Source organism: Monodelphis domestica, chromosome 7, assembly GCF_027887165.1.
Source record: "Monodelphis domestica isolate mMonDom1 chromosome 7, mMonDom1.pri, whole genome shotgun sequence".
NCBI lineage: Eukaryota > Metazoa > Chordata > Mammalia > Didelphimorphia > Didelphidae > Monodelphis > Monodelphis domestica.
Genome location: NC_077233.1, coordinates 145,839,091 through 145,850,022, shown reverse-complemented (window position 1 = coordinate 145,850,022; position 10,932 = coordinate 145,839,091).

The following is a 10,932-nucleotide window of genomic DNA, read 5'->3' as shown; positions in this document are numbered from 1 at the left end:
AGAGAAAGAGAGAAAGAGAGAAAGAGAGAAAGAAAGAAAGAAAGAAAGAAAGAAAGAAGAAGAAGAAAGAAAGAAAGAAAGAAAGAAAGAAAGAAAGAAAGAAAGAGAAAGAAAGAAAGAAAGAAAGAAAGAAAGAAGAAAGAAAGAAAGAAAGAAAGAAAGAAAGAAAAGAGAAGGGAAGGAGGGAGGGAGAGAGGAAGGAAGGAAGGGAGGGAGGAAAGAAGGAAGGAAGGAAGGAAGGAAGGAAGGAAGGAAGGAAGGAAGGAAGGAAGGAAGGAAGGAAGGTAAGGAAGGAAGGAAGGAAGGAAGGAAGAAGGAAGGAAGGAAGGAAGGAAGGAAGGGAAGGAAGGAAGGAAGGAGGGTCTGTGAGAGGAAGCTTACCTTTCTAATCTACCAGCCTCAAAGGAGTGTAAACCACTACAGGGCATAACCTGCCTCCTCTACTTCCTCTACTAGGGATGTGGTCTGGGTCAGGGAAGAAATCAGTCCAGTTCCTTTCTCATCCCCTGCTCTGATGCACTGGGAACTGTCGAAGAGAGGAGGCCTTGGGAATATCCTCAATGCCAGGGCCTTGACCCCAATGGGTGCTTAATAGAGATTGAATTGAATTGAAATTGAATGATTAGCTGAGGAAGAAAGAAGCAGGGCCTTAGAGCTAGGAGTCAGACCACCGACCCCAGGTTGGGATTCAGAGACTTGCTGGAATTTTGGTCCAGTTTGCTAAGAATTTAATGCTATGCACACAGGCATAATAAATGTTTATTGGGATGAACTCATTTGAATTAATTTTGAATAAGATGTTCTGATATTTGGGGTACAGGAGAAAGAGTAGAAGGAAGTTGGGTCCAGGTTGCTATCAGGATGGATTGTGGGAGTGAGGAAGGGTTCTCATTCTCCACTCTAGGGTGAAATAGGGAACTTCAGGAATGTTCACAGGTGCTTCCTATCCCCTGTCCAAACCCATGGCTCTTGAAGAGATGACTGAGCTTTGTTGGCCTCCTGGTGTCTGACCCCAATGCCATTTAAAAATTGGACATTGTTATCTAAGAGGTAGCCGGCCTGGCTAGGCAGAGGTACCTAAATGTTGCTGGGCTCCAGGAAGGAACCTGCCTTGTGAAGACCAGGAAGACACTGATCCATGCTGGCCATTGGGTCCTGTAGCTCTCCAGGTGGCAAGGCCTGGGGCATCTCACTGCCACTTACCGTGCAGTAATCACTATTGGAAGGGGAGCAGATTTCTAGGCTCTGATCCTCCTGCTTCAGGGAAATATGAGGACATCTTGTAGCCAATGAACTAGATTGGCTGGCTCCAGGGTAGTCTGAGTAGCCCTGAGCATCATCACCATCACCATGCCTGTCTATCATCACCCCAAGCAGCCTCCAGTTTTCCAATTCTTCAGCACTGAGGTACTTGGAATCTGAGTTCTGTTGGGTTGCATCCTCATGAGAACCTCTGGGCTTGCAAGGATCCTCCTCTTCATAATATCTACCCTCTTGGACTTCATCGGGAAGCAGGAGAGGTGAGAAATCGACTCCCAAAAATGAGTCCCAAGAGCTCATCTCTGGTCAAGGCTCTCCTGTCCATGGCCCCTGGCCTTCTGAGCTGGGGGCCAAGAAGGTCAGATTTGGCCCACATCTGAAACACAGGCAGAAACATCTGAATGAAGGGGTAAAGTTCCATAAACCAAATTGAATTATGCACCAATCAGTCACACAGATGCAGAGCCATGTCCTAAGGCTCCCCCTCATTCACTCATTGATTTTTTCAAAGTTTATTTATTTATTTAATTAATTTTAAATATTTTTCCATGGTTACAATGATTCATGTTCTTTCCCTATAGTTAATGTGCAATTCCCACTGGGTTTTACATGTGTCATTGATTAAGACCTATTTCCCTATTATTAATATTTTCACTAGGGCAATCATTTAGTCTGCAACCCCAATCATATCCTCATCGACCCATGTAATCAAGCAGTTGTTTTTCTTCTGTATTTCTACTCCCACAGTTCTTTCTCTGGATTTGGATAGTGTTCTTTCTCTGCATAAGTATGGCTTCTTACTTCTATGCCTTCCCTAATGTCTTTCCTTTGCAGTGGAACATTCTTCCTCTCCCACTCCTGATTAGTGAAATCCTTCAAACACTGGGTCCCAATCCTACCTTCTCTTCCTTGACCACACCTCCATCCCCACTAGCCAAGAGGTATTCTCTCTCCTGGACTCGAAGCTTTTCTTTTAATCAATTAACAGGTATTTTTAAAGAAACTATCCTCTGCTTGACACTGTACTAGGGTTTGGGAATATAAAGAAAAAGAAACCATCCCTACCTTCAAGAGACTTATATCCAACAAGGGGAGACAATGTGTGCATGCATAAGTATGTATACAATAAATACAAGGTAGTTTGGGAGGGGACATCCAGGGGAAAATAAAAAAAGGTTTCATATGGAAAGTGGTTCCTAAGCTGAGTCTTGAAGGACATAAAGATTTCTTATCTGGCACTTATATAATGCCAAGTGTTGCTGGGTATGTGTCACCATGCATTTATTACAATCACTAGACTATGGTAGATCCTTAAGGATAAAGACAATGACTCATTCTCTCTCTCTCTCTCTCTCTCTCTCTCTCTCTCTCTCTCTCTCTCTCTCTCACACACACACACACACATACACACATACACACACACAGCACACACACACACACATACAAGATTTATTAAAGACAGGGCAGATATAGCTATAGCTAGAGAGCAATTTATGTGGGGAAAAAAGAAGATCTGGGAGTCTTAATGGAAGAGGACAACTCAATGTAAAAGAAGTGTGATATGGCTCTCAAGAAGCTAGCAGAATCTTAGCTTGTATTAAGGGTAGCATAGTGTCTAGAATGAAAGTCTGGTTCCTGCTGGTCAGACCATACCTAGAGTATTTGTGTTCAGTTTCCCCCTTAACAACTTGGAACATGACTGGAGAAAGGTGAACAGAATAGTGAGAAGATATGAAAGTACCCCATTCATTGGTTGAAGGACTGAGAATATTGTGAAAAAAAAAAAAAGCTTAGAGGAAGACAATAAAAAGGGGCCTCTAGAGAAGAGAAAAACAAGTTTCACATGAAAAGCGGTAAAATGAGGGGGTGCATGAAGGCTCCGAGGGGCCCCAGCACTTAAAGTAGGGCTCTCCTATTGGAAAAATTGTTGGGTCATCATGCCTGTTGGAATGGATTAGTTCTTTAATAAATGAATCCAAAAGTCTAATATAATATCTTAAGAGGTAGTGAGTTCTCTGCTGTCACTAGAAGTCTTCAAACCAAGGCTGCAATGTCTTGCCAGGGAATATCATAGGTGTGGGATTCTTGGTCAGGCATGGGTTGGATTAAATAATCTCTGAGCTCCTTTCCAACTCTTAGATTCTGCATGGGATCCAGTTGTTATCTTCAAGAATATGGAGGGCAAGGTGTTGTCATGTAGGAAAAACAATTGAACTTGGGGATAGTTATGTGGTTCAGTGGATGGAGACCCAGGCTAAAGATGGGAAATCCTGGATTCAAATTTAGTCTCATATATATTCCTAGATGTGTGACCCTGGGCAAAAGTCCACTAAACCCCAATTATCTTACCCTTACTGTTCTTCTCTTTGGAACCAATGCTTAGGATTGATTCTAAAATGGAAGCTAAGGAGTTTTTGTTTTGTTTTTCTTTTTTAAGGAAGGAAGGAAGAGACAGAGAGACAGAGAGAGGGAGGAAGAGAAAGAAAGAAGAAAGAAACAAACAAACAAGAGAGAGTAAGAAAGAAAGAGAGAGAGAAACACAAGAGGGAGGGAGAGAGGAAGGAAGGGGAGGGAGGGAGGGAGGGAGGGAGGAAGAAAGGGAGGAAGGAGGGAGGAAGGAAGGGAGGGAAGGAGGGAGGAAGGGAGGGAGGGAAAGAAGGGAGGGAGGGAGGAAAGAAGGAAGGGAGGGAGGAGGAGGAAGGAAGGGAGGGACGGGAGGGAGGAAAGAAGGGAGGGAGGGAGGGAGGAAAGAAGGAAGGGAGGGAGGGAGGAAGGAAGGGGAGGGAGGGAGGGAGGAAGGGAAGGAGGAAGGGAGGACAAGAAGGGAGAGAGGGGGGGGGGAGGGAGAGAGGGAAGGAAGGAAGGAAGGAAGGAAGGAAGGAAGGAAGGAAGGAAGGAAGGAAGGAAGGAAGGAAGGAAGGAAGGAAGGAAGGAAGGAAGGAAGGGAGGGAGGGAGGGAGGGAGGAAGGGAGGAAGAATTGGACTTATTCTGTTATTCTGCTTGGCTCCAGAGAACAGGTCCAGAAGTAGTTGCAAAAAAAGATTTTAGCTCAATATAAGGAAAACCTTCCAAAAGTGCAATGGACTGCAAGAGGTAGTGAGTTCTCCATCATTAAAGATCTTCAGTTTGAGGCTGGATGTCCACTATTGGGGATGTTTTAGAAAGGATTTCTGCTCAGGTACTACTAGTTGAACCAAATGGCCTTCAGAGGCTCCAGAGGTCTTTCCCAACTGATTTTTGGGGGGTCTAAGAAGACTTACTAAATCTCTCACGGAATCTGGTTTGTATCCTTCCTGTGCCCTTTTGTTCTGATTTATATTATAATTAGTTATGTTCATGTCTTATTTCCTCCATTCAACTGTAAAACCTCTGAGAACAGTATTATGGAGTTCATCTCTGCATCCTTCCCCCCTTCTCCCACACATTGCTGAGGACAGAGCCTTCCTCACATAAAAGGTGACTCCATCAAGTTACATATTGAAATGACAACCAGAACTATAACTTATTGTTTGAGCTTATGTTCCCCACCCCTAATAAAAGCACTTAAAAAAACAGAAGGTAAGGGTTTATTTTATTTTGTTATTTTTAAAAACCCTTACCTTTTCATCTTAGAATCAATACTGTGTATTGGTTCCAAAATAAAAGAGCAGTAAGGGCTAGGCAATGGGGGTTAAGTGACTTGCCCAGGGTTACACAGCTAGAAAGTGTCTGAGGACTTATTTGAGCTCAGGACCTCCCACTTATAGGCCTGGCTCTTAATCCACTGAGCCATCCAGCTACCCCCAAGGGTGTTAAAAAAAAAAATGGGCCTAGAGACAAGAGGTCCTGGGTTTAAATCTGGCCTCAGAGACTTCCTAGCTATATCCTGGGCAAGTCACTTAATCTCCATTGCCTAGCCCTTATACTGCTCTTCTGCCTTGGAATACACAGTATTCATTCTAAATCAGAAGGTAAGGATTAAAAAAAAAAACAAAAGAAAGGGAGAGGCAAAAGAGGCCCATCAGGGACCTATGGGAACATTGTCTAGACCAGTGATAATGAACCTTTTAATGACTGAGTGCCAGACTCCACCCCCACCCCCTAGGCTGAGTGTTGTGCCCCCCCCAACTCACTCTCTATGCCCCCCTCACCCCAGACAGGGAAGGGAGGAAGTGCTCCCATTGGCTGTTGGGCAGAGGGGCACATAGAGAGGGGGAGGGGAACAGCTCTGCCCTGGTCCCTCTGGCTTTCTAGTAACAAACTCTGGCAGGCGACTTTGGGAGTGCCCACAGAGAGAGCTCTACATGTCCTTTTTGGCATGTGTACCATAGGTTTGCCATCATGAGGCTAGGCCCTAGCAACTGAGAAAAGACATGGGTTTCCCAAGAGATTACCTGAAAGTTTCCATTATGCACAGTGTAGAGGGGTCTGAAGAAGGCTTCAGGAGAGGGCACATTCTGGTAGAAGGTTTTCCTCACTCTAGAAGGTGGTAGAGAAGGACAAGAAAGATCAGTTAGGATGAGGGTCCTGGGAATAGTAGGGAAAGCAGAGTTGGGATAAGGCAAAACCTAAAATAGGAGAGGCCTGATGAACTGGGTGATACAAAAAATTCTTGAAGAATATGAAAACATGGAAAAGGAGCTCAGAGGTTATCTCATCCAGCTCAAGCCTAACCAAGAATCCCCACCACCACAACCCTGACAAGGCATTATCCAGCCTTTGTTTGAAGACTTTTGGGGACAGAGAACTCTAAAAAAACCTTGGCTTCCATCTTAGAATCAATACTAAGTACCAGTCCAAGGCAAAAGAGAGGAAAGGATTAGGCAACTGGGGCTAAGTGACTTGCCCAGAGTCACACAGCTAGGAAGTGTCTGAGGCCAGATTTAAACCCAGGACTTTGTCTCCAGGCCTGACTATCCCCTGAGCCATCTAGCCCAGGAACTCAATACCTCTTGAGTGAGCCCATTACACTTTGGGATTTAAATGTGTAGGATACCAGGGTCACATAGAGAGTAAGTAGCAAAGGTAGGATTCACACTCAGGTTCTTTGACTCCCAAACCAGCATTATTTCCATTGTGCTACACAATAGAGCCATAATCAGGATGGGACTACTAGGACTTATCCATATGTCTCCAATAACAGGGAGATGTGTTTTCTCTCCATGGCAAACCTCTGTGACTTACTCTCCTTCTTTTTCTTTTCCCAAATTGCCTTATTCAACCACCCAGAACTGGGATTCAGCAACTGAATTCTTAGCTAATGACTCTGTCAGAAAGGCTTCTTCTTTCTCAAAACTTCAACCTCCTAAACCATGAACTCTCAAGATCCTTGTCTGCTTCCTAGTTCTGTGGCCCTGCAGTAGTGTGATTTAACCCTGATTGCCTTGCCTTTGCTGCTCTTCTGCCTTATCATTAATACTAAGACAAAAGGTAAAAGTTTAGAAAAAGTCCTCCTCCTTCAAGAGCGTCTCTGGCAGGAGACCTGGGAAAGGACAGGTAGACGTTCTCTTCACAGTAGGCTTCTCCTGCCCAGGTTTGGGCAAGAAAAGTGAGGAAAGGGAGAAGTTCTTGAAGACGGAGACTGGGAAACCCACACCCAGTCTTTTTGAGGATCCTCTACCTGGGAAATAGCTTGAAAAGGATGTAAGGCAGGCTGATCAGGAAAAGGAAGATGGAGAAAATGATGATCATGCTGATAGGGCCTTCTTGGGGTGGCGAGGAGACATCTGGAAGACACCAAACCATCCATCTGTTACAATCTTCAAGTAAGCTGAGAAACCCATCCTTCCCTCCATGACGAGTAAAATGAGCTGATGAATCCAAGAGCCCCAAATTGTTCAGATGGACTACACCTTCAGATGGCAAAGGCCAGACATTGTATCATAAAAGTCTTAGCAACCACCATTGAATGAAGTGGAAAGAGTCTTGGACTTGAAATCAAGGACTTGGGTTTATGCAGAGCTGAAAACAGGACTTCAGCAGGTTTGGTTTGGTTTTTAACCTTTTCCTCTCATCTTAGATTCAATACTGGGTATTGGTTCCAAGGCAGAAGAGCAGTAAGATCTAGGCAATAGGGGTTTAAGTGACTTGCCCAGGGCCACACAGCTAGGAAGCGTCTGAGGCCAAAATTTAAAATAAAATAAAATGTGAGTTATCATGATTATTGAGCTTATTTTGTACTTTTGTAACTCTGGGCAAATAAATTAAACTTTCTAGTTGTCTTAGAGTTTCAACCTCATATGAGACACTAGCGGTAACACTGAAACAGCATAAGGTGTTTTATTTTCCCTCAAGGAGTTTTTAGTCTATCTTTGCTATTTATCTTTCAGAATGAATTGAAATAGCATACTTGAAAAACGCTTGGGAAAATATAACATAAAGAATTAGTATTAACACATGTAAATTCCTGATATCTGAATATTTCATTCACTATCATCTCTTAGACTAGGAGTGGGGCTGCGGAAGTAGCATCTTACCAAACAGTATTATTTTCAGTTACTATATTTTTCATTGCAAATGTACAAATAATGTTTCCATTTTTGTCATTTTTAAATTTTATTTATTATTATTTTATTTAGACCTTTGTAGGCTAGTCTATTACCATGAATAATGGATTAAAAAAAAAAAAGAACTTACTGCCTTTCCCCAAAAGTATCACCCACTCCTTAATATCTCTACCATGCTCAATCTCTCAGGCTTAAAACTAGAGATCCATCTTGGCACTTCTCTCTTAAACCCTAGAGCCAGTCATTTGCCAGAGCCCATCAATTCTTTTTTTTTATTTTAAATTTTTATTTATTTATTTTTAAAGCCTCTCTATTCTATTCCCATACTATCTCTTGAATTAGTTTCTCTCTTTCTACTGCCATCACCACTGGCCCAGTACAGACCTTTGCCCTCTTTCTCCCAGACTCTCATGATAGTCTCCTAATTGATCTCTCCACCCTCCAGTCTGTTTCCCAAACAAACCCATCTGCCATACCTCTTGGAAGCTAATATATCATTATAATCATGTCACTCCTCAACTGGAAAAGCTTCAATTGCCCACACTGTGTCTCTAGGTGCCTACATCCAAAAGATAAATTCCTGATCCTGGCACTCCCCTGATTAAAGGCCCTCCCCAATCTAGCTACAACTACCTTTGCAGCCCTTTGTCATGCTGCTGATGTACTTCAAATAATCAATCAATTAATCCATGGAACAGCAAGTACTTCTTTAAACACCTTCTGTGTGACAGACACTCTACTAGGGGCTACAAATACATAAATGGAACAATCGCTCACAAAGAGATTCCATACCAACAGGAGAGACAATTATGTAGGCTGTAGATACAAAAGCATATAGCATAAATATCAACTTGGAGGGAACGCACTACCAGACAAGAAATGTCAGGAAAGGCTTCCTGCAAAAATAATACATGAATGGTGATGGAATATACTATTGTGCTGTAAGGAATGATGATCTGGAGGATTTCTATCTGAACTGAGAGAATTTCAATGAACAGATGCAGAGTGAAATGAGCAGAACCAGAAGAACATTATACACAGAAAGTAAAACACTGTGGAACAATCCAATGTAATGGACTTTGCTACTAGTAGCAATGCAACTAGCCAGGACACTCCTGAAGGACTTATGGGAAAGGATGCTATCCACATTGAGAGAAAGAACCTTGGGAGCAGAAATGCAAAAGAAGAACATATGCCATCACTTATCACATGTATATACGGGTATGTGATTTGGGGTTTAGGCTTTAAAAGATCACTCTATAGCAAAAATGAATAATATGGAAATAGCTTATCAAGTGATAAACACTTGTACAACCCAATAGAATTGCTTGTTGACTCTGGGTGAGGGGAGGGGGGAAGAGAGGAGGGGGGAAAATGAATCATGTAAACATGGGAAAATATCTTAAAATAAAAATTTTTTAAATGATGCATGAGTTGAATCTTAAGAAAGAGAGGGACTCAATGAGAGAAAGGAAAGGATTTAGTGCATTCCAGACACATAGCAGAGTCAGAACAAAAGTGGAATGGTGTGTCATGTGTGAGGAAAATAGGCTGGCTTTACTGAATCACAGAATATGAGAAGAAAAGTAAGATCTAATGATGTTGGAAAGATACGTTGGGGCCATATTTTTATGGTCTTGAAAAGCTAAAAAGAGAGGGTAGCTAGGTGGCTCAGTGGTTAGAGAGCCAAGAGGTCCTGAGTTCAATTCTTGCCTCAGCTATGTGACCCTGGACAGGTCATTTATCCCCAATTCCCTAGCCCTTATTGCTCTTCTACCTTAGAATCAAAACTTAGTATATAGATAGATTCATTTTGGTGAGCCTATGGCACATATACTAGAGGAGGCTGCTCCCTTCTCCCTCTCCATGCACCTGAGGACATTTCTCTCATCACCCACCCCTCTGCCCAGCAACCCAATTGGAGTACTTCTTCCCTCCCCTATATGGAGTAAGGCAGGGGGGCTCACATGCAGCATGAGATTTGCAGTTTGGGCACTGGGTCTCTAAAAGGTTCACCATCACTGATATAGATTCTTAGCCAGAAGGTAAGGGTTTAAAAAAAAAAAGCTAAAGAGAGGAAATTATATTTTAATCTAGAGGCAATACTGGAGTTGATTGAATAAGAGATTCAGAAGGGACAAGGAGAGAGAGGAATGTACAATGATGCCCAGGTTTCATACTTGGGAGACTGGAAGGACGGTGGTACCTTTGAGAGAAATGAGGAAATTTGGAAGAGGGAAAGGTTTGGAGGGGAAAAGAATGAATTTAGTTTGGAAATATTGAGTTTGAGATATATCTGGGACATCCAGTTTGTGATATCCTATAGGCAATTGGTGAGAAGGGTTCTTCCTCATATCTGGAATGCTCTGTCTCCTCCCACTCCCCTCTTAGCACTCCTAGCTTCCTTTAAGATTCAGCTCAAATGCCAACATCTGTAGAAAGCCTTTCCTGGTCCTTGCATCCACCAAGGTCTTCCCCTCCAAGGTTGCCTTATATCTATTCTGCATGCATCTTTTTTTAAACTTACCTTCCATATTAGAATCAATACTATGTATTGGTTCCAAGGCAGAAAAGAAGTCAGAACTGGACAATGGGGTTTAAGTGACTTGCCCAGGGTCACATAGCTAAGAAGTATCTGAAACCTGATTTGAAGCCAGGACCTTCTATCTCTAAGCCTGGCTCTCTATCCACTGAGCCACCTAGCCTCCCCTGTATGGATCTTATATATAATGATTTGTGAACCCTTTGCCTCCTTCATTACATTGTTAATATCTTGAATGCAAAGTCTGGGTCCTGTCTCTCAAAGTATCTCAAGCACTTAATTAATACGTGTTTATTGTTGAATTAATACTCTCTCTGCAGGGAAAGACACTCTCTATGTGCATAGGGAAACAGGGAGGATTGGGGGAGGGTAAAACAAAGGTTAAAGGGAGGCACAGAGAAAGACTATAACAAAAAAAAAGCAAATACTTTTTTAAGAAAAGAAAAAAAATTCTGAGTTCCATATAACCAACTCACATGTGAACTTATGGAAAACAGCCCCTTTGATAACCTGGAGACCTTCAAAGATTTCAGTTCAGCAAGTATATATTAAATAACTACGAAAAGCACTGTGCTAGGCAGCAAGGACACAAAGGTGAAAAAGCCTTGGCCTCAAAAAGTTTACACCCTTATGTTGTCTACGAT